This window comes from Schistocerca serialis, chromosome 1 (genome assembly GCF_023864345.2).
Source record: "Schistocerca serialis cubense isolate TAMUIC-IGC-003099 chromosome 1, iqSchSeri2.2, whole genome shotgun sequence".
NCBI lineage: Eukaryota > Metazoa > Arthropoda > Insecta > Orthoptera > Acrididae > Schistocerca > Schistocerca serialis.
This window is the reverse complement of record NC_064638.1, coordinates 536,137,512-536,165,221: the sequence shown is the minus strand read 5'-3', so window position 1 is coordinate 536,165,221 and position 27,710 is coordinate 536,137,512. Positions and strand designations below refer to the sequence as shown.

The following is a 27,710-nucleotide window of genomic DNA, read 5'->3' as shown; positions in this document are numbered from 1 at the left end:
CTTATTTTGAAGTCGATAATAAGCCTTGCGGGAAACGTGGTCTAGCTGAAGGAACGAGCTCAGTTCTTATCGACGTGGAACACTGATAAAAGGATTTAACCAGCATGGTGGTGGAATACTTCGGTTTTGCAAGAAGATGAACGTGAGCGGTTCGAGCAATGAAGCTTTTGTGATCTCTCAGGTTTTCTAGGCGCAACTTATTAATAGTGTGCCTCCAAGTGTTCCACCGAGTTGTGTTGCACAATATTTTGTACGTTTTGAACGCCTGTGTGGCCCTCACATCCACCGGAGTTGGAAGATGCTGAGAGAATTTGCGTTTCAGGGAATATCACTACGAGCTCTGATACACATAAGAGCGTCAAATGGCATGTTGGTCGTCAGGGATCGAACTCTCCTGTAAGTAGCAGCGTGAGGCCAACAGTAGTTCACATTCTGGTTGGAGTCCATGTAGCGAGTACACATAACAGTAAAACTCGCAGCACCTGAAGAAGACGACTAGGTCGATTGCCGAAATATTGTATAAAAAATAGAAGCAACGTCTCAGTAGAACACACGCAAGCACTGTGTTAATGATGCTTTTATTAACATTTACCTGCTATCGACGTATTGAATAGACGAGAGTTTCTGGCTTGCTAATATTTAGTTGCGAATGAGTACAGATTGGTCGACAGTTAACATAATCTGATATCTGATACGAGTGTGATCCGTTAAAACCATTTGAGAACCGGGTTACTGTACCTTCTGAACAAAACCGAAGTTAACGGGAATGTTTTAATCTGGTTCCTACACTGTCGGAAATAGATTTACACTATAAACACATTATCCGTACGCTACCGGTACTCCTGTATTTTCATGACTGTGAAAAATTTTGAATAAAGCTGTTTTGACCAGACGAAACTACAGTCGTGCATTCATTACTGTGGCTTCTCGGTTGCTCTGGATGATGGTTGATTGGAACTAGAACATACGAATTATTAGTTCACGTTGTTACAAGAACGATAAAAAGATTCACTTAACATTACACAGTCCCTAGCCCCAGAAAAGCGTCTAATATTTCACCATTTATTTATTCTCGGACTTACTGCTGCGTCGGTTCAGTGTAAAGCCTCGAGCTTTCGACCATTTCCACCATCGCCTGTATCAGGAGCTCCTGACGAAGACTATGGTGAAGATAGTCGGAAGCTCGAAGTTTTACCCTGAATTCATGCGGCAAGAAGTCCGAGAATGTTTCATACAACAGTGCTGGGGCAAAAGGCTTCATTCTTATATTTACAACTATCTCTGAGTATTAAAGCAACACTTGATGCGCACATTTACTAAACTCCTCCTTGGTAGTTTAAAGTTTTCATTGTTCAAGAGTACAGGTCCATGTAAGAGACGAGTAACATGGTTGGTTCAAATGGCTCTGGGCATTAAGGGACTTAACATCTGAGGTCATCAGTCCCCTAGAACTTAGAACTAATGAAACCTAACTAACCTAAGGACATCACACACATCCATTCCCGAGGCAGGATTCGAGCCTGCGACCGTAGCGGTCGCTCGGCTCCAGACTGTAGCGCCCAGAACCGCACGGGCACTCCGGCCGGCAGACGAGTAACATTTGAGAAGCAATTGGTCGATGTTCCTTCCTTCATCGCATTTCACGAACTGGGTCAGCTCGACTGTATACCGGGCTCCGTGAGGTGGCGTAGTGAGTAAGGTCGTTGCTTCGTCAGCGCCTCCCATTCATCGTTGAGGACTGCAGTGAGACATGTTTAAATTCCGTGATATCGATTCTACGTGCCTGCAGGGTCGAAGAATGATGTGTTTAGGTTTCAGTCTGTTAGTAATATGGTAATAGCTCCTGCTAAAACTGCCAGTGAAAGAAGAAGGGCTGTAATGCCGACAATCTTTGGATGATACCACAAAAGTTCCTTTCTTTTGGGAGTTGATGTTCATTACAGAAAAAAATCCATTCCTACAGATGAAGGATGGTCTGATCAGATGATGGCTAGTGGGTGTATCCTAGGTTACTGGTACTTTTAGGGTTGACATTGTAACACAACGCGCTCAGGAGAAGTGCACCTGCTTGTCATAGTCATCGTTCTGGCTTTAGGGAAGATCGAAACTTTGTCATGGAAGACATGAGAACATCAGAGCGACAGATAGAACAGTCAGGCTCAGTTGTAATGGCTGCAGAACGAGAAGTTACATTGTGGGCTCTCTGTAAAAGTGTGGTAACAAGACAAAGCACGGGTGCTTACAGGACAGTGCCACGGGAACATTGTAAGACTGCCTCTGACGAATAGGAAGACAACAGTTGATTGATTTAGGAAAGAGGATACATGCAGAGTGTCACCACAAAACCTTTGTAAGAGCTAAGTTAAGACCTCGAGTTTCAATCGCCGTTTATCGCTTTTGCAAACCCACACGCAACAGAGACTAGTACAAAACCAGTCAGCACCCAACATTGAATGTAATTCTGTGGTGCTGAGCGTTGAGTCTCACTAATGTTCCTGGTTGGTCAGGCCAATGACAGCATGTAGGTAGATGAAATTGTGAACAGTCACTTAAAGCAGCGTTTCATGATATCTGTATATCCCCAACTCCTGCATTTAAGATGCCGGGAGATATAGGATACGGTAGTAGAACTGATCTGTTAAATGTCACAGGGACATTTGCTCAGTATATGGCAATAATAATAAATCCCGTTGTTCTGCACCTCATAAAAAGAATCTCAAACGACATTTTCCAGCAGGAAATGCGATGCCGCGCACTGTATTTCACACCGTAAACAACTTTAACAGCTTGATCCAATAACACCACATAACAATAGTCCCAAAAACATTCATAATTACACTAAGCGATGACAGTAGGCTCTTTCCCCTAGTCAGCTATTCTGGGTACACTGTTGCCACTGCTCAGTCTCTCATTCACTGCTACACATAGAGCACAGGACCGTGGTATTACACTAAAGCACCAAAGAAACTGGTATAGGCATCTGTACTCGAATACAGAGGTATCTAAACAGGGTGAATACGGCGCTTTGGTAGGCAATGCCTATATAATGCCTATATAAGACAACAAGTAACTTGCGAAGTTGTCAGATCGGTTACTGTTGCTAGAATGACGAGCTATCAAGATTTAAATGGGCCTGAATGTGATGTTATAGTCGGCACACGAGGAATGAGACACAGCGTCTCCGAGGTAGCGATGAAGGGGGGATTTTCCCGCCCAACAATTTCACGAGCTTACCTTGAATATCAGGAATCCGTCAAAACGTCAAATCTTTGACAGCGTTGCGGCCGGAGACAGATCCTGTAAGAACGGGACCAGCGGTTACTGAATAGGATGGTACAAGGTGACAGAACTGCAAATCTTCCTCAAATGGTTGCAGATATTAATGCTGGGCCATCAACAAGTGTCAGAGTGCGAACCGTTCAACAAAACATCATCTAAATGGGCTTTCGGAGCCGAAGGTCCACTGTGTACCGTTGATGACTACGCGACACAAATCTTTGAGTCTCGCCTGGGCCCGTCAACATCGACATTGAACTGTTGAGGACGGGAAACATGTTACCTAGTCGGACGAGTCTCGTTTCAAATTACTTCGAGTGGATGGTCGTGTATGGGTATGGATGATGATGATGGTTGGTTTGTGGGGCGCTCAACTGCGCAGTCATCAGTGTCCAGACAAAGTTACAACCGGCTGGGGTGGCCGAGCGGTTCTGGGCGCTACAGTCTGGAACCGCGCAACCGCTGCGGTCGCAGGTTCGAATCCTGCCTCGGGATTGGATGTGTGTGATGTCCTTAGGTTAATTAGGTTTAAGTAGTTCTAAGTTCAGGGGGCTGATGACCTCATTAAGTTAAGTCCCATAGTGCTGAGAGCCATTTGAACCATTTGAACAAAGTTATAATTTTTACATAGTCCAATTTCTTTCACAGTCCAATCTAGCCACTGTCACGAATGATGACGATGATGAGATTTTCTATGCCCTGGGCATAGAAAATCCCCAACCCGGCCGGGAATCGGACTCGTGACCCCGTGATTCTGAGGGAGAATGAGTATGGAGACCACCTCATTAATTCATGGACCCTGCATGTGAGCAAGGGACTGTTCAAACTGGTGGAAGCTCTGTAGTGGTGTGGGGAATGTGCAATTGGGGTGATAAGTGACCCTTGATTGGTCTAGATACGAATCTGACAGGTGACACACACGTAAGCATCCCTTCATGATAACCTGCATCCATTTATTTCCACTGTGCATGCCGACGGACTTGGTCAATTCCAGCAGTACAATACGACACCCCATACGTCCAGAATTGCTACAGACTGGCTCCAGGAAGACTCTCCTGAGCTTAAGCTACCAAACACCCCAGACATGAACGGTATTTAGCATACCTGGGATGCATTGTAACGTGCTGTTTAGATCTCCACCCCCCTCGAACTGCCACGGATTTATGGAGAGCCCTGCAGCATTCATGGTGTCAGTTCCTTCCAGCATTACTTGATTCCATGCCACGTCATATTTCGACACTTCCGCGTGCTCTCGGTGAGCCTAAACGATATTGGGGAAGTGTACCAGTTTCTTTGACTCTTCAGTGTAGATGAGTAAAGAAGGAAACTGGACTGGCTCCCAACGGCTACCTAGGTTCAGCGGGCATTTCGAATTGTGAGTAGTTACGTACAAAATGTTGTGCTAGACGTTGAAAACGGATTCATGACTTATTTTCACATTTGCTGCTGTCACTTCCACAGTGCTACGTCGGTATTTCTATCACGAGAACCTTTTTCTCTGTTCAGATTACGGGTGGTTTCCTGAATCAACGGTCTCCCGCGTCCTGAGGCATTGAGAGGTGTCTGACAAAACTACAAAAATATTATTCTCGTGAGTGTGTGAAATGTACAAGACTGACTATGAACCATCAGATTTTCGAAAAACGTCATCCACGCAATTCCGAAGATAGAAGATTATCGCACAGTCAGCTTGATCATTCATGCGTCCAGATTGCTGACAAGGAAAGGAAATCAACGATCCGTCAGATGACGATCGGTTTTGCTTTAGGAAAGGAAAGCACCAGAAAGGCAGTTCTGTTGTTGCGGTTGGTAATTGTCTGAAGAAAAATCATGACACGTTCATAAAACGACCTGGGAATCGCGTTCGACCATGTAAAATGGTGCAAGATCCAAATTCTGACAGAAATAGCGGTAAGCTACATGGAAAGTCGGGTAATGTACATATGTACACTAATTTGAAAGGAACAATTAGATTGGAAGGCCAAGAACGATATGCTTGGATTAAAAAGGGTGTGAGGCAGGGATGTAGTCTTTCGCCCTTGCAAGATTTACTGGATCTGTTTGCTGGAATGAACTGTCTTACGAGTACAGAATATTTATTGAGAGTAAATCGGAGAAAATTGAAAGCAATGCGAAGTAACAGAAATGAGAACAGCAAGAAAGCATCAGAACTTGGGATCACGAAATAGGTGAAGTTGAGTAATTATGTCACCTAGGCAGCGAAATAATCCATGATGGACAGAATAAGGTGGACGTAGAAAGCTGATTAGGTGGAAAAATAGGCATTCGTGGGCCAAGAGAAGTCTACTGGTATAACGCATAGACCTTAACTTGTGAAAGCAATTTCTCATAATGCACGTTTGAAGCACAGCATTCTGCGGTAGTGATAAATAGACTGTGGGAAAACTGTAGAGAACAGAAACATTATACATGTGGTGCTATAGAAGCATGTTGATAACAGGTAGAGTGACAAGCTAAGGATGGAAGATGTTCGTAGAATCGGTGAGGAAAGAAATATACAGAAAACTCTGACAGGAAGATGGGACAAGATGAGAGGACATGTGATAAGACATCAGGAAGTAGCTTCCATCCTACTAGAGGGAAATGTAGAGGATAAAAACTGTAGATGAAGGCAAAGAATGTAATACATCCAGCAATTAATTGAGCACGTAGGTCTGAGACGGAAATGGTGGTACAGTGGTGTGGGAGTACCACTGGGCCTCATAAAAGTCAGTCAGAAGACTGATGACTACAAAGAAAAATTGAAGCATCGGGGACTATACAGGAGGAAGTCGTTATCACCAGAAAAAAACCTGTCATTCTGCGGATCGGAGCGTGGAATATCAGATCCCTTAATAGGCCTGATAGGTTAGAAAATTTAAAAAGGGAAATGGATAGCATAAAGTTATATATAGTGGGAATTAGCGAAGTTCGGTGGACAAGAGATATGGTCAGGTGAATACAGGGTTATAAATATAAAATCAATTAAACGTAATGCAGAACTATATTTGATAATGAATAAAAAATAGGAACACAGGTACTCTACTACGGACACCATAACGAACTCATTGTTCTAGCCAAGACAGACACGAAGCCCACGCAAACCAGAGTAGTACAAGTTTATATGCCAATAAAACTCCCCAGATGATGAAGAAATGTATAATTTGACCAAAGAAATTATTCAAATATTTCAGGGGGACGAAAATTTAATAGGCATGGGGGACTGGAATTCGAGAGTAGGAAAAGGAAGAGAAGGAAAAGTAATAGGTGAATATGGACTGGGTGTAAGGAATGATACAGGAAGGCGCCCGGTAGAATTTTGCACAGAACATAACTTGGCTTAAGAATAATGAAAGAAGGTTGCATACGTGGAAGAGGCCTGGAGACACTGGAAGATTTCAGATAGAATATATAATGGTAAGACAGACATTTAGGAGCCAGGTTTTAAATTATAAGCCATTTCGCGGGGCAGATGTGGACACTGACCACAATTTATTCGTTGTGAACTGTAAACTAAAACTGAAGAAACTGAAAAAAGGTAGGAATTTAAGTAGATAAGACCTGGATAAAGGAAACAGAGGTTGTAGAGAGTTTCAGAGGGAGCATTAGGGAACGATTGACAAGAACAGGAGAAAGAGAAATAGTAGAGGAAGAATGGCTAGCTCCGGAGATGAAATAGTGAAGGCAGCAGAGTATCAAGTAGATAAAAAGACGAGGACTAGTGGAAATACTCCTGTAACAGAAGAGATATTGAATTTAAGTGATGAAAGAAGAATATATAAAAATGCAGTAAATGAAGCAGGTGAAAAGTGAGATCGACAGGAAGTGCAAAATGGCTAAGTAGAGATGGCTAGAGGACAAATGCAAGGATGTAGAAGCATGTATCACTAGGGGTAAGATAGATACTGCCTACAGGAAAATTAAAGAGACCTTTGGAGAAAAGGGAATACCTTTACGAATATCAAGAGCTGAGATGGAAAAGCAGTCCTAAGCAAAGAAGGGAAAACAGAAAGGTGGAAGCAGTATACAGAAGGCGATGCACTTTAGGGCAACATTATGAAAACGGAAGAGGATGTAGATGAAGATGAAACGGGATATATGATACTGCATGAGGAATTTGACAGAACACTGAAAGACCTAAATCGAAACAAGGCCCAGGAATAGACAACATTCCATTAGAACTACTGACAGCCTTGGGAGAGCCAGCCATGTCAAAACTCTTCTATCTGGTAAGAAGGATGTATGAGAGACGAAATATCCTCAGACTTCAAGAAGAATATTATAATTTCAATCCCAAAGAACGTTGGTGCTGACAGGTGTGAAAATTACCGAACTATCCGCTTAATGCGTCACGGTTGCAAACTACTAACACGATTTCTTCACAGACGAATGGAAAAACTTGTAGAAGCCTACCTCGGAGAACCTCAATTTGGATTCCATAGAAATGCTGGAACACGGAAGGCAATACTGACCCTATGAATTATCTTAGACAATAGGTTAAGGAATGCAAACCTACATTTCTAGCATTTGTAGACTTAGAGAAAGCTTTTGACAGTGTTGACTGGAATACTGTCTTTCAAATTCTCAAGGTGGCAGAGTTGAAATACGTGGATCGAAAGCCCAATTATAGTTTGTACAGAAACCAGATGGCATAAGAGTCGAGGGGCACGAAGGGGAAGCTGTGATTGAGAAGAGAGTGAGACAGAGATAGCCTGTCTCGGAAGTTATTCATTTTGTACACTGAGCAAGCAGTAAAGTAGCAAAAGAAAAATTAGGAATTAAAATCCATGGTGAAGAAATAAAAACTTTGAGGGTTGTCGACGACATTGTAATTCTGTCAGAGACATCAAAGGACCTGGAAGAGCAGCTGAACGGAATGGACACTAAGGAGGACGTAAGATGAACATCAGCAAAAGCAAAACGAGGATAATGAAATTAAAACAGGTGATGCAGAGGGAATTAGATTAGGAAATGAGACGCTTAAATCGGTAAACGAGTTTTCCTATTTGGGAAGCAAAATAGTTGTTGACTGTCGAAGTAGGAAAGATATAAAATGTAGACTGGCTGTGGCAAGGGAAGCGTTTCTGAAGAAGAGAAATTTGTTAACATCAAGTACAGATTTAAGTATCAGGAAGTCTTTTTTAAAAAGTGTTTGCATGGAGCGTAGCCATGTATGGAAGTGAAACAAGGACAATAGCTAGTTTAAACAAGAAGAGAAAGAAGCTTTCGAAATGTGGTGCTGGAGATTAGATGGGTAGATCGCGTAAATAGTGAAGAGTTACTGAATAGAATTGGGGAGAAGAGGGATTTGTTGCACAACTTGACTAGAAGAAGGGATCGGTTGGTGGGACACGTTCTGAGGCATCAAGGGATCACCAATTTAGTATTGGAGGGATGCGTGGAGGATAAAAATCGTAGAGGGAAACCGAGATATAAATACACTAAACAGATTCAGAAGGACGTAGATGGCAGTAGTTATTTGAAGATGAAGAGGCCTGCACAAGATAGAGTAGCATGAAGAGCTGCATCATACAAGTCTCTGGATTGAAGACCACAACAACAACCACAACGACAGCAAAAAAAAAAAAAAATAAGTAAATAAAAATAAAATCCAGACCGTTCAGCAACAGAAACAACATGATCTGGAGCTACATTCAGAATTTGCTTTTCGGTTTCTGCCGAATTAAGGGTACTGTTAAACTGCGTGCTTTGTACAAAGAGCCATTGTACTCGCCGTATGTGACTGTGATATTTATTTACAGGCGCCTTTGGTTACTGTCCGTTCTTCTCTGAAGAGACACACCCAGTGGATCTGTCAGCTCTACGTGACATTTGCACATTATAGAGATCTCCTTGTGCAGCATGTGATACCTGTTTTGCAAGAGTGCAGTTGTGGAAACCACTGATCCCATGCAACACACATCATGAAGATCGCCCTGTGATAATTTGCTTAATGCGACCATCCACGAACGTGTTATCACCAGAAGTTTTCCAGATGCATGGCTTGCAGGACCAGCTGATCTGAATCATTGTGAGTTTTGGCTCTGAGTGAATCTCAAAGAACGGATTTACCAGTGACACGTCCGGTCTCGATATGAAGGACAGTATACAGGAACATATCGCTCAAGTTACACAGGACCTGCTGGGAGCAACTTTTGATCACATCGTTTACGGTTCCAGAAACTAGTCACATCTTCGGTGCTCATATTGAACAAATTGTGTAAGCAGCGGTTACAGTAAAATGAACATTATGCCTTTCTGTCTTGTTGACCTTTTTTACACACGTGCTATTCCTAATCCATTCCGCTTGGAAACATTTCTGTACGTCTTTCTTCCATTCACAGCGCCGGATTTGCTACTGATGGCCATAATTGAAACTATTTTTTTTTCTGTGTCAATCTATTCTTGGTTAAGGAGTAAAATATCTAACATTTTTTGCAGCTGTACGATAAATTGAACTCATACTGGACCTCCATCAGCAGCATCACTTTAATTATAACCGGTATAAAATGCCACATCTTCGGACCTGCGTGATCTTTGCTTCAGAGATAAAGGCTATTGCAGCTCTTTCTTTACTGCTCTTGCCTTCGAGTGCAAATAAAGTCTGTCTCAAAATAAATGGTGACAGCAACAATTCGTCTCATGAGTGCTTTGAAGACACTGATACCTCTGATCTGAAGTCAGTTTCATCAACACACCTTCAGCTATCAGCCTTCAGCATGTATCTTCTGCCTCGTTCAGCCACTGGTTCTTTCAGAGCGTTGTCACTCAATTCTACGAGTCTCTTGACATTACATACTTTTAATTAGATGAGATCAATCGACTACTGGCCCATATTAAAAATTATTCAGTTCTGAAGCACCTTAAATTCTCTTTAACCAATCACCCCGTGGAACGTCATTCCCTCCACAAAAAAGCTCTGCAGGAAGTTGATGGAACCCATCAAAGAACTCAAGAAGCGTTCTCCTTACACCTAGACGAAAACAGTTTCATTACTCAGTAGGACAATTTTTTATACATCCACACTCAGCTGACTGTTTATCTAATAATTGAATTAGCCCAATCACGTTTCAAATAGGTCATCAGCATTAGGTTTTATGGCTCAAAAGACTCTGAGCACTATGGGACCTAACTTCTGAGGTCATCAGTCCCCTAGAACTTAGAACTACTTAAACCTAACTAATCTAAGGACATCACACACATCCATGCCCGAGGCAGGATTCGAAACTGCGACCGTAGTAGTCACGCGGTTCCAGACTGTAGAGCCTAGAACCGCTCGGCCATCCAGGCCGGCATCAGGTTTTACAGAAGGTGCAGACTGATTGATGTTTTTATTGATATGCCTTAGCACAACGTACAAAAGACGGATTTAAAAGTACGAAAACACAGCTATGACCTGGAACAAATACAATAGAATAATATTTCCATCTACAGAATAGCAGAAAAGTAACAGCCACACTCCACCATGCAACTGCACGCTATTTGACACGTTATGGCAACTGTTCAAAGTAGAGAAAAGAAACACACAGAAAATAAACACACACACACACACACACACATACACACACACACACACACACTCACACACACACACTCACACACACACACAAAGGCGTGTGCGCGCCAAAGTGCGCACCCACACACACACACACACACACACACACACACACACACACACACACACACACACAGAGAGAGAGAGAGAGAGAGATACAGTGAAGAACACAGAGAAATACGGTAAATAATCCTCAGATGTGACACCTTAACGAGCATGAAATCTGGTGAACATCAATAGCAACATGAACACATTGCATAGCGGAGTTCGAAATTTTAGTGTTTGAGATTGATCCATTAAGAACATGCACCATGTTCCTATGTGTATTTCAACAACAGATGAGCTTGTAAAACATGACACGAAAATAAGTACAAGTAATTGGTAAAATGTGATCGCAAAATGTAAAAATTATATTTACAGCTAGATTCACGAGTCAACTCTGTAACCATTCGCACAATAACGTAATTTCATTACTAATTGTAACCTATGCAATAATGTACAAAACTTCATTCAGTACCTAACATTCTAGAGACTTAAGTAATAACCAGAACAGATATAAAACGTTAGGGCCTGATTTTGATTCCAATAAAAATTACATTATGAGAAGCAATAGTTATTAGCTTAATAAGCAGAACAGCTGTCCTATAACAGGAAGTAAGTTTATTGTGTTAAGGATTTTGCATACTGACGCCGCAGTATCTCGAGAATTAATTTAACAAGAATACGTACAGATTTAGGCAGCTAACTGGATGTCCGTGGCTTTCTACCTGCAAAAAAGTGTCATTTCTAACGGGAGAGGTAAGATTTGTGACGGATGTTGCGCTTGAGAAGTCCTACTGCCAGTTTCGCAGTCGACAGCCTTTCGACAAATCTCGGCAGTCCACTACCTCAAAACTTGGTTGCTGATTCGCGTTAAGGCACCTCCTCAGTTCAGATGCTAAAAGCGCTCTGCACAACTTCTGTCTAACTTTATGTTACGCCCAACTGGCACTTCGTCTTCATCCGCGCCTTGAGAAGCTTAGTTCGTCGAACAAAGCCCTCGAATCTTACAAAGGTGCCAAAGTTTTTGAGTCGAGTACAGAAACTCACAAATTTATCATGGTAAACGCCACCATTCTAGTTTGTTGTGCCGTACTTCCGTTGCCGTATTGATCATGTCGGAATCTTGAAATATGTACAGCTCACGGCTATTCTCGTACCCAAAAATTAAGTTTTCAAATTCTGATATACTTTTATGATGGTCTTATGTGTAACAGTTGTGTCTAAAGACATAAATGACATGGTGCGCAGGTTATGGATACGATAAGCGACATATGTATTGATAGTTTCGATTGCTAGGGGTTTTGAAATTAAGTATGTCTCAGGAAATGCCTTGTGCCTCAGCGTAAAGTTACACCGAATAATGTACAGTGTTATTGGCACTGAAGCAAACGTTTCAACTTCTGTCATTTTTAACCTATAATGTTTTACGGTGTTCTATATTCAGTCAGATCTGTTCATTCATAAAGGATATTCTTAGCTCATAATGGTTTGAATAGTCTGCAGTGTCACTGGTGGGAGGGGGGCTAGGGGAAGGGCGTAATTCAGTCAACAGAGAGTTCTTACTTAACATCACTGAACATGTAAATGCTTGTGAAAGTCATAGCATGACTTCATTAAAAAGGAACCGTGTGAGACAAACTCTTGACGCATCTTGAAGTCTTCTTGGCCTGCACTGGTATAGGTATCGTGTAAGGATATTATATGTACACTAAGCCAAAATGCTACTATATTGAGAGAATAAGACGTTATTTTGTGGTACTATAAGCTTATTCTGCCTCCATGGCTATTATCAAACTATATGCAAACCTATGGATTTGTTACTGCGTATAACTGTCTCTGTTTGTAACTAACAATAATTTTGCTTTTGCATATATCTGTCGTAGTACTCACTTTCGTAACAAATCGTTAAAGCTGTCGGTGCATAGTACCTCGTACTGCTCCGTGTCGTAGGTGCTCCCCAGACGAAATTGATATACCCTACGTATGTAACGTCTCAGCAGCGGAATTTGTTTCTGGCAATATTCCCTAAGACCTATCTATTTTTCCATAAGTTTGACAACATCAGTCGACAGCTCTGTCAACGATGTTATATGGTTAGATAGTTAGCATGTTCATCTAAGGGGTTGGTTACGATAGTAGCAAAATAATATCAAATAATTTGCTACTACCATGTACAACTCTATAGATGAATAAGCCAACTGTGTAACCAGATAACATCGTTGCCTTACCTATCAACTGAAACTGTGGAACTTACGAAAAAAATGAGGAATAGGTTTTAGTAACAGCTCAGCAACAAATTCAACTGCTGAGACATAATATATCTAGATAATTTACGCTAGGCAGCAGTACACGGTATTAGATAGCGTCAGTCTTAAAGATGTCTAATGGAAGTAAGTACTACAACAGACATGGAGTATTGTTATTGGTAACAAATAGACATGGATATATGCATTAACAACTCCGTATGTTTGCATACACCTTGATAACAGCAAAGAAACTGAAAGACGCTTGTAACATCAGAAAATAACATCTTAAAAAGATCTTTGAATAAAGCATCGTTTTGGTTTACGACACATACAGTATTTGCATCAAAATGATGCTCGTTAAATGAAATTTTTATTCGATTAATTTTGCTGTTCAGGAAAGAAATTAATTCTACAGTTACATGTCGACATACTGTGAACAAATATCTGGAGTTAAATACTGCACCACCCGCTGTGTTTTAAGGAATGGTGGGCCCTTAAGCCTGGAAAGATTTTGATAGCTATCGAAAAGAGCTGCTTCCTCGTCAGAATCTGGCAGGATGAAGAGACAGGACTGTGGGATAATTGTTAACGGACAAGGAATAAGTTTCATCGTACTATAAGAACCTATCGAGGGTAAAAACAGTGTGAATGCAGCGACTGTAACACATCCAAGAAATAACTGATAACGTGATGTGCAAGTGCTACTTGGAGATGAGAAGGTTAGCACAAGGGTGGGATCCACGGAGGGTTGAGACTGACTACTGTGTAAATAAATAAATAAACAAATAAATAAATAATTATAGAGTATCAAGCTGATTAAGTTTCCGTAATATTCCTTTAATGAATATTTGCGAGGCCTCGCAGGTTTTATGAGGACGTTTGACATTAGGTCGCTCTGGACAGCTACTCCTGATGATTTTATGCTTTTTTTTACTGTTCCCGGTGATTTATTGCTAATAGTGCAACCTAACATAAATGAATCTATTCACATGTTGATGTGCAGTTTATTTACTTTCATAGTCAACTAAGAGTCCGGTCAACAACAGTGCGAGCATCCTCTGCAGACCCTCCTGCACTTCGCTACAGCCGTCTGACGTTGCATCCTTCCTATACACTACAGATTGGTCTGAGAATAGTGTCAGGGGGCTTACGTATATATATATTGTAAGCAGTAATGGCGCTGTAGCTCTCTCTATCTGAGTACTCCTGAAGTTACTTTTACAACTTCCGATTTTCTTCTGTTCACAACAACATTCTGAGTTCCATCTTAACAGACGGAACTCAAAATGCTAAAATCAGTGACAAATCAGGTCCCAGCCTCAAGTAGTTGGTAATTTGTTGTCTAAGCAGTTACGCAGAACTAACCGAATTTGTTCTGAAAGTGAAGAAATATGGCGTGACGTTGGGAGTCGTTATTACGGCAATCTCCGTCTCACGAACAAAGAGAGCAAAAGAGTTTCGCTAGATCTATGTTGGCGAGACATTTTCGTATGTCCACAACATGTCGACAGCAATATACACCTATAATTATGTCAATCTGTGCCATGTCTATCCTTGAACGGGAATGACCAGCGCTTTCCTCCAATCGCTTAGTTGTTCCAACAATATACGACACGCTTTTGCTAGAAGTAAAGGAAATTCTTTCACATAACCTGTCTCATCGCGACCAAATCCATGAAACTCTTGAGCAGTTTAGTTGTTTTTCTATTCCCACTATCTTCAGTTTGGCTACAGTTGAAAGAGGAATTTTATTACAGTCTTTTGCAGTGAAACAGCTTCTGAGGACTCAGTTCAGAGTTTCGCCTTCCTCTTTGCCATCTTTCGTTTCATTTCCAGTACAGTCACTGAGCGACTTTACAGCTGATCTCAATACTGGAACCCATACTTCGTTCATTGACGACAGGGAAATATTTACTAGATTTTCGAACCTCGAACTTCAGCAATTAGTGAAACGTAAAGGCTATCCGAATCAGCTAATGTGAGTCATTCTTTGTTTGTGAACATCGTGTTGGGAGGAAGAGAGGAGAGGCTAACAAAATAATAGAAAACATTAGAATTAGGAAAACGTTTAAAACCTAATTCTGTCTGTTGATGATCAGGTCCTAGTTCTAGGCAACGACACTTACATTCTGTTGTCCAGACGTCAACTCTTGAACACAGTTTTAAACCACGTTCTAGAGATATTTCTTCACAAATCTGAGGAAATGGTATTGATGGGGAAATATCTAGCTCGTTCCAAGTTTGTAATAGTAACTTCATGGAGGCGCTTAGTAAGTTCAACTGTTTAGAATCCTTGGCATCCTAAGCGCAAGATGAAAGACTGAGAAGTAAATAAATGTGCGGCACTTTGAAGAGAACGATTACGAAAAAGAAATTAAATACTATCAAGTGCTTTCAGGACTGCACTTCTGTATTATTGTGAATATTGGACTTGGAGGAGAAAGGTGGCGGGAGATGCGGAAAGAAAGGAAACGATATACCTAAAAAGAACGGCTGGATACGCTCTTAGGGATTAAACAAAGAAGGAAAACATCAGACGTCAATTATAGGTTTTCAGATCTCGTATAAATGAAAAGGCAGAAGAACAAAAATGCAACTAGTGCGAGCACATTTTTACGAATGGAAAACAAATGACTTATGAAAGAGACTTTAGCTAGACAACGACTGGTCGAAGAGGTTATGATCGGACACTGAAGACAACGGAGTATGATCTTACATCCCTATTTGAACGGAAGAGACTACGTGGTCCACCATGAAGATGATCTTTGACTCTCGCACTATGTTCTGTTGTTAGCAACTATCCTCTTTAAACAGAAGTAACAGCACTTTCTCGAAGAACTACCGATTACCGTTGGTCATATTGACGTTGAAGAACGTGCTCTCAATCTCGAGCTTCACTTCACAAAGTTCATAACGGACATCAACATTTCGGCCACAGCTCTGTTCCACTAATTTTGAGATTTCCTAGGAGTGAATCAATGAGCAATTTCCAGAACACTTTTCGAAATGACGTGTAAACATTACTTCCGTCTGCTCATGAAGGCAGTCGTTCTGACAGATGTCAGCCACCTGAGGTTATTGGACGTCACAGCATTTTGTACTTTCGTTACAGCCACCAGACGTGTGCATCCAGAGTTTTTAGGCAATCCACTGTTTCGAGGGTTTAAGAGAACTTCTGTATGGCGACGAAGAGTTCCTGTGCGGACGGTTGACAAAACACGACTCTTATTGAAAGTCTGCGACAGAAAGCCTTCCAAGGACTCAACGTTTTAATTATAATTTGTGACTATTTATTGATTCATTAGTGCAACATGACTGCGATCGACAGAGATCTTACTGCTCTCAATACGTGACAAAAGTATTTTTAATGTAACATTTCCTTGTACGTACACACAGAGCACAAAACGATGTGCCTACTGTCAAAAATGGAATATTAATCTCGTTCCAATTAATAGCCTCAATTTTCCGCTGTTACTTGCATAAAATTTTACGACGTCATCTGAACAGTGCACGGAACTCCTCTATTAAATTTTGAAGTCACATTAAGATTTTATGTTCGCGACATGCGGCTTGGCTTTTGCGTTATGCTTGGGCGCCGGCCGGACTCAGGTTGTAGGTGCCGAAAGCTTTCAGCAGAAAATTTCCTTGTGTGACAGTGGATCCTACTGGCGCATCGTGCTGCACTGAGAATGGAAACAAACAATCCGAAACATGTCTGGAAATGAAATACAGAGAAAATTTGTAGTTGCTTGTTGCATTGTTTTCTTGTAAAACTTCAGACTGCGTGTGAGTAGCCGTGACTTTCAGAACACTGAAATCGTCATATAATAATCCTGATAGGAGAAACTTAAGGCTAACTGCCTGATTATGATTTGCATCACGTTCGTAGAACATTTCTCTGTTTCTTATTCTTTGTATAGTTTTATTACATTGCGTTAAATTACTTAAACGTGAGAATTATAAACACCAGTCACATACGAGGTCGGATCCAATTGGGCTACTGCTGCCTACTAGGCAATACGGGGAGGGATCTATGATTCTGGGACGAGGGATCAGTAGTATTAAGACAGAAACGCTAGCCATTCGCCAAACGGCAACAGTCGTTGTAGGCAGTGGATAAGGCATTATGTTTGGAAATTTGGTTTTATTACAAGTTCTTCAGAGAATTTATACATTCATCCCACGCTCCATCTAGTTCCCATTTATATAAGTAAAAGTTTCGTTATCAATAAGAGAGTTTCACCGAATCTTAGACCAGGTTACTCTCTGATCTGAAATCTTCCAATGTCATTAGATTTACGAAACACATATATCTCAGTATATGTGTGATATATATTTTTTCCTTCTTCTTTTTCAGGGTAAGTTCTGCGTTGCGGCGCATGAATTGACATTCCAGCAGCGGAAGCAATGAAAATGATTTCTAATCTATCTCATTTACAAGGTAAGAGGACACAATCCCTTAACTGAACTGTTTTTGAAATTTTAAACTGTATTTGAACGAATTTTTTTGATACTGTGTCCTGTATTCTTCTACTTTACTCGGTTTTAACTGTGCTCTGCTCGAAGTTTATTCTTTATTATGCTTTGACGGGACTGAACATTTTCAATGGTCACTGAATATGCCATCACCACCAACAAATATCCAGAAGCTATTACCCTTTGACATTATCGGCAACAAGAGTTTGTTTTATAATCGTCAATCGTCTGCACATAATTACGGCAGGACATTTGCTAATTACAGTGAATGCATGATTTAGTGTACAGTGGATGTGTGTGCACGTCGTTAGTGTGTCAATTGTCTGTTGAAGTCTCATTTATCACTGATCTATTACTGTACCCTGCAACCTATTTTTCCCACGTTTATTCAGCTTTTTTTCTAACTATAGAGCGTCCGTTGCAATATAAGTGTAAGCATTGGAGTCCGTGTATTTGTAAATGTCTAACAATATTGCAGTATTTGAACTAACCTCAGTATCTTCAGTTTGCACAAATTCCACTACGACACAGTGCTTCAAAATACTGTACTCAACACATATTTTTTGTCTACTGGCTGGGGTGCCGGGCTTCGCTCAGCGAGTTGATAAGAGACTGTGCTAGTAGGAATAAAAGGACAAACTTTGATGTATAAGAGGTACAAAATTTTTCTTGACAACATATTCCAACTATTTACAATACTTATTTATAAACAACATTTTTCGTTTTGTATATATGTGCGAACATACTACTCGAGAGCAAGCTACGTGTACTTCACTGTGAGAGAAGCAGGAGTCTTTGAGGTTGATGCCGCAGTATTTTAAAGTTTGTCCTTGCGCTTTGTTAATTGTAAGCTGTAGGCTAACGTGATTAGAAATTGCAGCCTTTTAATTTGGAGCGGATGTTCACTAGAGATCAGCGGTATTCTGGCGATAAATAGTATGTGTCCTTTGTGCTTTCCAGTCATAAGTTCGGCTAAGATGACATTATTCGATAGCTGTTTGACGAACTATCTTGGTTCCGTTACGCAGTTTTGGTGAGTTGAGACTTCTGAGTAGAATGCTCAGAGATCCAGTTTTAAATTGAAGGCTGTGTAATGGCATTCCTGGTACTTGCATGGAGTTAAGAACTTCTTCAACGTTTACCATCGTGTCGATCGATTTGTATACCCTCTATTCGCCGGGAATTTCCTTTTCAGTATTAAAGTTGATAACGTCTACAACATAATTTTTAGTTCCCAAAATTGCCCTTCCACATAGCCAGTACAGTTTGGTATAAACTCTAAACTCCGTCCGAATAGACTCTGGAAGGCCAAATGGTACCGACCGGCCGCCGTGTCATCCTCAGCTCACAGGCGTCACTGGATGCAGATATGGTGGGAGGGGCATGTGGTCAGCACACCGCTCTCCCGACCGTATATCAGTTTATGAGACCGGAGCCGGTACTTCTCAATCAAGTAGCTCCTCAGTTTGCCTCACAACCGCTGAGTGAACCTCGCTTGCCAACATCGCTCGGCAGACCCAATTGGTCACCCATCCAAGTGCTAGCCCATCCCGATAGCGCTTAACTTAGACGGGAACCGGTGTTACCATTGCGGCATGGCCGTTGACACAGTTTGGTATAGTTGTGAGCATTGTCACCGTCAGTAAAATTTTTCTGAGGTTTTGACGTCATTGTCAATATGTAAAATATCGATGTTTCGGTAATTGTTACAAGCGACGTTCTTAAGGGTGTTGATGATGCCTTCGTTATCTGGCGACATGGAGAGGAAGAATTTCTAAATTTCCACCAACACGTCAACCAACAGCACAGCAGAATCCCGTTCACTATGGAGATAGAAAAAACGGGGTGCTGCCTTTCCTCGACGCGTAACTTTACAGAAAACCTGATGGTAAACTTGGCCTTAGAATGCATAGGAAGCAAACCAGTACTGACAGGTACCTATGTCTTTCCTCTCATCATCACCTTACGCAGAAGAAATCCACCCTTCATACTTTAACAAAGAGGACCCACAGCGATAAGGAACATCTAAAGGATGAACTACTAAAACTCAAGTCCCTTTTTGTGTCAACGGTTATGCCATGAAACTAATAGATAAAACTATGGTGACAATGAATTAAGGAAATAGAGGAGAGCGGAAGAAAGAACTAAACATCCCCCTATCACCATATGTTCTGGGTGGGCAAAATTTTCCAACGAGAAGGACAATTTAGAAGTTTGTAGTAAGGTGTTGAGGGACCAAACTGCTGAAGTGATCGGTCCCTAAGCTTATACACTATTCAATCGAACTGAAACTAACTTACGCTAAGGACGGCACACGCACCAATGTCTGAGGGAATACTCGAACCTCCGACGGGTGGAGCCCCACAGACAGTGACAAGACGCTTGAGACCGCGCGGCTATCCCTCGCGGCGAGTAGGCATGCAGTCGATTTTCCGTAACAGCAACAGAACAGAAGATATTCTCTGTACAGCGAAAGATGCAGTTGAGAAACTACATGCTGCTGGAGCTCACGAAATCAGGTGCGAATGTGGATTACTGTATGTAGGCGAGAGGGGCAGCTAGTCAGCACACAGATATCTCGACACGAAAAATATATCCGACTATTCAACACACCAAGTCAGCGATGGCAGAACACCAGGATGAGTTCGGCAAGCGTACTGGTGAAACAGCCTTTTACTTTCAGGAGGAAGATTAGAGACGCAATAGAAATAGCTACGTTCGAATCCTGCCTCGGGCATGCATGTGTGTGATGTCCTTAGCTTAGTTTAGTTTAAGTAGTTCTAAGTTCTAGGGGACTGATGACCTCAGAAGTTAAGTCCCATAGTGCTCAGAGCCATTTGAACCAAGAAATAGCCAATCGACCCACCAAAAAGAACAGAGAAGAGAGGTAGCGACTTCCGACGTCTTGCCTGGCAGCAATAACAGCGTTACGGGACGACAGCTCACGTGAAGCAATACACACGAGTGCGCGAGAGACGGCAGTGGCCGCAGGAGCATAGAGTACTGGCGTTCATCAGCCGGCGCTAGAAACCAGGAAAACAACGGCTCGTCACCACTGCCGCCTGCTTTTCCATTCACCGTTTTCCACCAATCACATATAGTAATGCAAACACTAATCAAAAATTCAGGCTTCCACCAATGAAAACAAATAATAGAAACGTCAAAAAAGTACTTCTAACATCCCTCCCCTTCATCTCTAAGAGCCTATCAGAATTAGATAACAGCCACGTCTGCAGGTATATAAGAAACAAAGTTTTCCCATTCAGCAGTAAACAAAAATACCGTGAAGAAGGTAACTTGCAACAGTGACTGAAATCTTGGTAGTTTTATATATTCAAAATACAGTCACAGACCCAGAAAATTTTACTGAGGACGTCTGGATAAATTTGGTCGATGAGTTCGTTTGAAGCAATGACTGTGTTGCAGAAATCACTGTGAGTTTAATGAGGCTGGTCTTGTGTCAGTAGGATAAGTGCCCTCGCCTATGTGTAAAAATTGTTGAGCAAAAAATGCTTTATTTTTCTCTTTCGATTGTTCAAATGGTTCAAATGGCTCTGAGCACTATGGGACTTAACGTCTGAGGTCATCAGTCCCCTAGAACTTAGAACTACTTAAACCTAAGTAACCTAAGGGCATCACACACATCCATGCCCGAGACAGGATTCGACTGCGAACGTAGCGGTTGCGCGGTTCCAGACTGAGCGCCTATAGCCGCTCGGCCACTCCGGCCGGCTTTCGATAGTTCAACCCTCGCATTTTTTGTTAGTAGCAGTATTTATATATATGGCCAGAGATATGATTTTCTTTATATATGTATTGATGCCGTCTGCCTGGTGTCGACCTGGGGAAAACGGAAAGTGTTTGTCGAAAATTATCTCAGAGTATGAGCACCGCTTCTCCCATCACTTCACAGTTTCCTCGCAAGTCCTGTAATGTTCTGCCATGGGTTTTAGTGATATTTCATGTGTCATTCTCCGTTCACCCCGGAAGATAATTTCTGCTTGCTTTGGAAGTTCAACCCGTCTAGATGCCCTTCAGATTTTACAAACCAAGAATTATTCTTCGTCTACATTCAACAGTAGTTGTATGACCGAATGGGCAGCTCGTCCTCCTTTCGTAAGTGCGGCTGCTATGCCGGGTGATGCCAGTGCAAGTGCGATGTGTTGTTTAGCACATATTTCCCCCTGCAGTAGATTTATTAGAAACATTTTCCTAGTGCATCCAAGTAAATAATTTAGCCAGTGTTGTTGTCAATGTGTTGTGTGATGTCCTTAGGTTAGTTAGGTTTAAGTAGCTCTAAGTTCTAGGGGACTGATGACCATAGATGTTAAGTCCCATAGTGCTCAGAGCCATTTGAACCATTTTTTTGTTGTTGTTGTCAATCCGGTCCATGATAACATTGCAAATTTCCTTTTGCTTGTCACTGGGGAGTTATTTATTGTGAGTGATGTACTGAAGTAGTTCGGTGGTATCTTAGCTTTTTTCTTTTTTAATTATCCCACTTACAGCATCTTTGCGTGGTAGTTGTATCCTAAGTTTTACTGAGGTCTGGATGTTTATTGCCAAGTATTTGTCTTCTAGACGAATGAATGTTTCATTGAAGGTGTCATCGTTGAATTAGATGGTCAGTTCAGGATGAGCTTGTCGGATTTGGCACAGTACGTCATCGCTCATACATTTTGTTAGAATTATGGCGAATAAGTCCCTCATTTGTCCAGCTGAGGCTGAGAGTGAGAATTCTCGTAGTGTTAATTTTCAGTGGTTGTTGTTTTAAAGTAATCCTAAGCGTTGGTATGCTTCTCTGTACATCTGGCATAGGTCACCATCAACAGTCTTGAGATCTGTGAGAGTTGTTGGTCCTCGTATTTCGTGTAGCAATATCAAGAGATAGAAACACTCATTGTTCTTCGGAAGTACGGTGTATATTCGGCCTAATGCGCCAGTTTTTGTGATTCCAGGATAATATTCTAATGGAATCCCTCCTTTCCGTCGCTGAAACATTTCTTTTGCTCTGTTCCAGATATAACAGACAAGGAGGTCGACGTACAGTAATGTTTTCGAGAGTAGATCCGTTTGGCACAGCTGGTTAAAAGCTGTTAACGTTGTATTATGAGGCGGCTCGCTTACAATTTTTCTGGCAGTGTCTTTTGTGAAGTAAATTGTCTGCCCATTCTCCAAATGTACTGATATACACTCCTGGAAATTGAAATAAGAATACCGTGAATTCATTGTCCCAGGAAGGGGAAACTTTATTGACACATTCCTGGGGTCAGATACATCACATGATCACACTGACAGAACCACAGGCACATAGACACAGGCAACAGAGCATGCACAATGTCGGCACTAGTACAGTGTATATCCACCTTTCGCAGCAATGCAGGCTGCTATTCTCCCATGGAGACGATCGTAGAGATGCTGGATGTAGTCCTGTGGAACGGCTTGCCATGATATTTCCACCTGGCGCCTCAGTTGGACCAGCGTTCGTGCTGGACGTGCAGACCGCGTGAGACGACGCTTCATCCAGTCCCAAACATGCTCAATGGGGGACAGATCCGGAGATCTTGCTGGCCAGGGTAGTTGACTTACACCTTCTAGAGCACGTTGGGTGGCACGGGATACATGCGGACGTGCATTGTCCTGTTGGAACAGCAAGTTCCGTTGCCGGTCTAGGAATGGTAGAACGATGGGTTCGATGACGGTTTGGATGTACCGTGCACTATTCAGTGTCCCCTCGACGATCACCAGTGGTGTACGGCCAGTGTAGGAGATCGCTCCCCACACCATGATGCCGGGTGTTGGCCCTGTGTGCCTCGGTCGTATGCAGTCCTGATTGTGGCGCTCACCTGCACGGCGCCAAACACGCATACGCCCATCATTGGCACCAAGGCAGAAGCGACTCTCATCGCTGAAGACGACACGTCTCCATTCGTCCCTCCATTCACGCCTGTCGCGACACCACTGGAGGCGGGCTGCACGATGTTGGGGCGTGAGCGGAAGACGGCCTAACGGTGTGTGGGACCGTAGCCCAGCTTCATGGAGACGGTTGCGAATGGTCCTCGCCGATACCCCAGGAGCAACAGTGTCCCTAATTTGCTGGGAAGTGGCGGTGCGGTCCCCTACGGCACTGCGTAGGATCCTACGGTCTTGGCGTGCATCCGTGCGTCGCTGCGGTCCGGTTCCAGGTCGACGGGCACGTGCACCTTCCGCCGACCACTGGCGACAACATCGATGTACTGTGGAGACCTCACGCGCCACGTGTTGAGCAACTCGGCGGTACGTCCACCCGGCCTCCCGCATGCCCACTATACGCCCTCGCTCAAAGTCCGACAACTGCACATACGGTTCACGTCCACGCTGTCGCGGCATGCTACCAGTGTTAAAGACTGCGATGGAGCTCCGTATGCCACGGCAAACTGGCTGACACTGACGGCGGCGGTGCACAAATGCTGCGCAGCTAGCGCCATTCGACGGCCAACACCGCGGTTCCTGGTGTGTCCGCTGTGCCGCGCGTGTGATCATTGCTTGTACAGCCCTCTCGCAGTGTCCGGAGCAAGTATGGTGGGTCTGACACACCGGTGTCAATGTGTTCTTTTTTCCATTTCCAGGAGTGTATATTGCACAGCTGGTTAGAGTGTATGGGGAAACCAAAAAAGCGCCACATGGCTTCGTTACCTTTGTGTATTGCCCATTCTTCTACTATAGGGTGCCTAGGAAGCTGCTTTCTCGGATCGCTAGACAATAATTCAAGCAAATTGTATTAATGGAGTTTATTACAATAAGTTAAACAGACAATACTCAGCGTATTCACAAAAATGTATCACATGCGTAAGGCGACATACCAATGATCAATGCCTTTCGGTATATACAATTTCATTGCAAGCAAAACAATAGAGTTCACTGCTATAGCATTTGTATAATGGCTCGTCTTCCTCTCCGGCCGCGGCTTGGCGGCGCGGCGCTTACGTTCTCTTCGTGTAGATGCCGCACCAGTCTTCGTGTCGTCATAGAGAGCGTACTGTTGGCTGACGCCGTCTCACAGCCCTATCTACTATTCCGTTCTTTATCGTCGTGTCGGCGCTTTTCGTTACGCTGGAACAGTTACTGTTGATGTATCTACCCATTTGATACATGAGAATCTCGTCGTTTCTGTTTAGTTGTTCACTGTCTTTGGCTGTTTGAAATACCGTCTTGCTTTGTTCACATTCTTACGGACATATTTGACGCTTAAAAAAATAATTGTGGTAAGGTGTTATGGGAGCAAACTGCTGAGGTCATCGGTCCCTAAGCCTACACACGCCATAGACAACACACACACACACACACACACACACACACACACACACACACACACACCCATCATCGAGGGAGGACTCGAAACTGTGGCGGGAGGAGCCGCACGGACCGTGCAAAGTGCCTCCAACCGTGCGGCTACCCCACGCGGCTTTGATGCATTTGACTGAATTGGAGTATTGTAAGTTTATGTTTGCTTGGACCATTTTGGAAAGTATCGTACCTAATGGTACTACTCACTGACTATCTATTTCCAGTTCGACTAGGTCCGCAGCTCGTGGTCGTGCGGTAGCGTTCTCGCTTCCCACGCCAGGGTTCCCGGGTTCGATTCCCGGCGGGGTCAGGGATTTTCTCTGCCTCGTGATGACTGGGTGTTGTGTGACGTCCTTAGGTTAGTTAGGTTTAAGTAGTTCTAAGTTCTAGGGGACTGATGACCATAGATGTTAAGTCCCATAGTGCTCAGAGCCAGAGAGCCAGTTCGACTATGCCTCGTATTCGTCCAAGTATAGTTTTGCATACTTTTTGTACTTTTTCCGTCACTCATACACGGCGTGCTGGGGCTATATGGCCCGCGAATCATGTTTTTCACTACTATATCGTACAGTTCCGGACAGTGGTGAATTTTTTTTTTTTTTGGGGGGGGGGCGAGGTAAGATTAATCTAAAGATAAGTAGGCATCCCATCACATTTTGTATCAATTTTAGTGATGGTATTGAGAGGATAATTTGTGCTGAAGCCGTTTTTCCTTTGCGGAGACCAAGCTTTCTTATTGTTGACATTAAATCATAAAAATATAGCTATTTAAAATGACAAAACAAGAGAAGATCTCTGTTATTATTGCGCCGCTATGATGGTTGTCTAGCGGCGCGCTTATTTTCTCCTCCTCTTTTGTAATTACTATATGCCGACTATTATAACGGCGTGGAGGAAACAAGACGAAACGCTGGTGAACCAACATAGCGAGGCAATAATACTATATTTCAAACATTAGTCAAGATTTTAAGAATATCTCATCTACAACTTATCCAAATTAAAAGAGTGAAAACATGATTGTGTCTATCATGTTTGGATTGATTCTAGGTGTACATATTGGTTTGTTCTGTCATGTATGTATAAATGGCCAACACCACTACCATTTTCTTTTTGTGTATACACGCGTATGTGTTTTACTAACGTTAATTCAAAAGACTATCTTGGGTAGGTATTGTTTTGGATAGAACTAACAAAAATGTTTTATTAAATTGCCTGGTTAACAAACGACAATGCAACAAAATTAGCTTTATTTACCGTTTATCGAACTGACAATGAAAAGAATACATGACATTAAAAAGGAACTGCACTTTTTATGTAGAACAATGTTCAAAAAACCATGTCCAGATTTTTTGGTACACTTGCAAACTTATCAAGAACCTCATCGTCACTAATCACAATGTCTCTGTGGATAGAATGTAGAGAAATTCCGTTAAGCCTACTTTCAAATACAGTGTTCCTTATCTGGTCTGGGGGTAGCGTATTTAAATCATAATCAAAACGTCCTCGGTCCTAGGTGCGAAACCCGTCAGCACTTAAATTTTGATTAATGATCAGCATTGTCGGCCGAAGAGTTCCGGAGTAAGAAGTCACCTTCATTCTGCCAACGGCCCTGTATAAGAGGTCCGAAGAGCCGACGGAGGCTCAGGGCACTCTCATGGGAAATCGTCCCCAAGGGCGGAAGAATCAGCAATGATCAACGGCCTAAGAAGCTAGCAGGCAATGGAAACCACTGTGTCAAAAACACATAACGTGTATCCACGGAACATGTGGCCTGTAACTGGAAAAAGTATCATGATTATCTCTCTATTGGCAAAAGATTCCGGAATAGTCCCCAATTCCGATCTTCCAGAGGGGATTACCAAGGGGCAGGTCACCATGAGAAAAACGACTGAATAATCAACGAAAGGATAACGTTCTACGAGTAAGGGCGTGGAATGTCAGAAGCTTTAACATGGTAGGGAAGCTAGAAAATCTGAAAAGACAAATGCAAAGGCTCAGTCTAGACACAGCTGGAGTCAGTGACGTGAAATGGAAAGAAGACAAGGATTGCTGGTCAGATGGGTATAGATCATCATAAAATGGTGTACCGGGAGTAGGATTCGTTAGGAATAGGAAGGTAGGACAAAGAGTGTTTTACTCCGAACAGCTCAGGTTTATTCTTATCAGAATCGACAGCAAACTGATACCGACAACGGTAGTTCAGCTATAAATGCCGACGTCGCAAGTTGAAGACGAAGAGATACAGAAAGTATATCAGGATGTTGTAAGGATAATACAACAGGCAATGTGAGATGAAAATGTAATAGTTATGGGGGATTGGAATGCAGTTGTAGCGGAAGGAGTAGAAGAAAAGGTTACCGAAGAATATGGGCTTGGGACAAGGAATGAGAGAGTAGACACACTAACTAAGTTCTGTAATAAATTTCAGCTAGTAATACTGAATACACTGTTCAAGAATCACAAGAGGTGGAGGTATACTAGGAAAAGGCCGGGTGATAAGGGAAGATTTCAGATAGATTACATAATGGACAGACAGAGATTCCGAAATCAAATTCTAGATTGTAAGGCGCACTAAGGAGCAGGTACAGACTAAGATCACAACTTAGCAGTGATGAAGTGTAGGCTGAAGTTTTAGAGATTAGTCAGGAAGAATCAATACGCAAAGAAATACAGAAGTACTAAGGAATGACGAGACACGCTTGAAGTTCTCTTAGCGCAGGGAAGCTAAGACGACATGGCTGAATCGAAAAAGAAATGAGAGTCGGAAGGACTGATTCAGCATATAGGAA

General features: G+C 42.5%; 1 protein-coding gene across 1 annotated transcript in view; it reads left to right on the top strand.

Annotated features, from left to right (window-relative positions):
- LOC126411812 (acid sphingomyelinase-like phosphodiesterase 3a) overlaps positions 1-27,710 on the top strand; it is a 1,193,501-nt gene that overhangs the window by 181,992 nt on the left and 983,799 nt on the right. The gene's annotated exons all lie outside the window — the stretch shown is intronic.